Below are 3,167 nucleotides of genomic sequence, written 5' to 3'. Positions count from 1 at the left end.
ACTCCACTTTAATTGTCATGGGTCTATCCTATGGAATGATGAAATTTGTAGTTTGTTGTGGCACCAGAGCTCTCTGAGAGAAAAGGTTAAATATCTCACAAAACTACAAATCTCAGAATTTCATAGCATTGAGCCATGGCAGTTTAAGTGGTGTCAAACTGCATGATTTCTGCAGTGGAGATGCAACCTATATGGCATTTCAGTCAGATGTTTTGTCACAAAGGAAGAGGATTGCATTTTGACTTCCATGGAACTGGAGAAAGGTGCCTCAACTGTCAAGAGCAACTGATTGGCCTTGCCCTTGAGTTCATGGGCATCATTTGCTGCTCTTTCTCACATTGGCACCATTTAGAAAACATGGGTTGTGTATCCATCAGTTATCTGATGTAAGTGTAGAAACCTTAGAAAACACCTGAAGGCTTCTCAGTTGGCCCTGACAAGTGACATGATTGTCTGATTATCTATTGCTTTTTAGTCAATCAGTTTTAGGCAGAATGTGAAAAACAGTGTTACTTACATAAGCAGCTTTTGAAATCGATTTCTCCCCATGGAAACGTCATTGTCTTTAAAACAAAATTAGTAAAATAATCATCCATGAGAGCCAGCATAGCATAGTGGTTTCAGTGTTGGATAATGACCGTGGAGACTGAGGTTCAATTCACTGCTCGGCCATGAAACCCACCGGGCAAGTTACATACTCTCAGCTTCGGAGGAAGTCAAAGGCAAACAAATTTGTTCTTCTGAACAAATCTTGCCAAGAAAACCCTTTAGGGTCGCTGTAAGTCAGAAATGACTTGAAAGCACACCATGACCACCACCATCCCAAGGAGCACAAAACCAGGGTTACATGAAGCTTAAACCAACTTTAAAATAGGAATGCTCCTGTGTAGTTCTTCTTCACTCAGCATCAGGCTACCTGTTTTCTACTGACCAAGAATCATGTTTTGACTGTGATCTGCCAACAACTCAGTTGTTCTCATGAGTTAGGTTCACATGCATGTTCATTCATGTTGACATCAGCTCTAGCAGTCTGGAATTGGGAAAATAAGTACAGGGGTTAACTATATTCTCTTCTGCTCAGGACAACTGTCATCATGATTGCTGAACTGCCAAGGCAAAATATTAAACAACTTTTCTTGTTTCACCCCTTGCCTTTCAGTTCTGTCTTCGGTTTCAGAGGTACTGCTCCCAGGTGCCTTTTCATCTCTGCCTGTTTATCTTCATTCTTTCATATTTTCAGTTCTGACCTGAAATGACTCTGTAGGTGGACTCTCTTTCAGTCTGATCATAGATAGCTTTGCACAGCTGGGGTAGGGAGGCCTGAGTCCACAGCGGCACACCAACATCCTGTGCTTGTCAAGTCAGGCAAGTTTGTCCTGCTTTATTGGCTGGCAGTTGCAAATTTAACCTTGGCATGCTGCCTCAGTGGCTTTCACCATAAGCGATTCCTTGGCCTTCTCCGCCTGCGCGATCCAAGCAATTCCTTCTACAGAATCCCGATTATAATACAGGCCCTTGTTATCTGCTGGTGTTTGGTTCCAGGATCCCCTGTGGATAACACAATCTGTGGGTGCTCAAGTTTCATTAAATATAATGGCATATCAAAATTGTGTCCCTCATATAAATTGGAAAATCAAGGTTTGATATTTGGAATTTCTACTTTTTAAAATATTTTCAAGCTGTAGATGCTTGAATCTGTGGATAAAAATCTGTGGATAAGGAAGGCAGATTGTAGTGTCTCTTAAAGCAATCTATTTTTTCATTGATGATACTCCCTCCCTCCTTTTTATCATTTTCCTTGTACATCTCTGGTTCAAGTCAAAGGGTGCATGGCTGCACCAATAATGCAGTTTGACACCACTTTAATTGTCACAGCTCCATCCTACAGATTCCTGGTATTTGTAATTTTGTGAGGCACCAGCACTCTTTGGCATTCTTTGTAAAACTACAAATCCCAGGATTGCATAGGATTCCATAGTACTTAAAGTGGTATTGAACTGCATTATTGTTATAGTGTAGATGCACAAGGAGTTAATCACTGCCAGAAGCTGGATCATAAACTTTCTTGGACATTGGCTGAATGAATGGGGAGGGAGTTAATTACACGGACTGTGAAAATGTGTTCATTAACAGTGTACTTTTTTTTAAAAAAGAAAAGTCACCTTGGAAGGAAAATTGAGAGCTGGAATGTGGTAGTATTAGTTTAATGCTCACCCAAGCTTTCTTTGCTGTAAAATCTCCAAGTGGCCTACCTACCCCTGCATTTTAAAATGTGTCATTTTAAACCAAGACATTGGTTCTTTGGCCCATCGCATCTTTTGTTTTTATAAATTATGTTTTAAAGGTTTTCAATATGTGTTAAATATGTGACGGTGTGTTTTAAATATGTTTTATGTGTTTTTGGTGTTTTTAATCAAGTTTTTTAAAATGTTGAGGCTTAATGCAGTTTGGACCATTTTAACTTCATGGCTCAATGCTATGGAATTCTGGGATTTGTAGTTTTGTAAGATATTTAGCCTTTTTTGTCAGAGAGCTCTAGTTCAACAACAAATTGCTAATCCCAGGGCTCCATAGGATGCAACTGTGACAATTATAGTGGTATCAAACTACATTATCTCCAGTGCAGATTAGATACATCCTTACTTTGTCAACAAGAAAATAGATTGGGCCAATGGCATAAACTTCATATACATTTAGGGTTGCCATAACTCTGGACCTCCAAAACGGGAAAAATGTAGGACAAAATTTTCAAATGTAGGACACAGAAAACTACGTGCATAGCAGAGGCCGCGGAGGAAAGGCCAGGCCTCGGGCGAGCGCCGAGGCCTCCCTTCCTTCCCGGCCCCCACAGAGGCCGCGGAGGAAGGCGCGAGGCCTCGGGCGAGCGCCAAAGCCTCCCTTCCTTCCCCGGCCCCCGCAGAGGCCGCGGAGGAAGGTGCGAGGCTGCAGGGAGGCGGGGAGGCTGGCGCGGCTGCGCGCAGGAGGCACCACCTCCCTGCAGCCTCCTCCGCCCCAGGCCTCGCTGCCCTCCTCTTCCTCCGCGCGGCCATGTGCGGTGGAGGAGGAGGAGGGCAGCGAGGCCCCAGGGTTGCCCAGCAACCCCGCTGCAACCGGGCTTTTCCCGGTTTTTGGCTGCACCCGTGCCGTGACCGGGCAGGTGCAGCCAA

This window comes from Sceloporus undulatus, chromosome 1, assembly GCF_019175285.1.
Source record: "Sceloporus undulatus isolate JIND9_A2432 ecotype Alabama chromosome 1, SceUnd_v1.1, whole genome shotgun sequence".
NCBI classification, from domain to species: Eukaryota; Metazoa; Chordata; class Lepidosauria; order Squamata; family Phrynosomatidae; genus Sceloporus; species Sceloporus undulatus.
The sequence above is the reverse complement of the archived record's forward strand: the minus strand, read 5'-3'. Positions refer to the sequence as shown.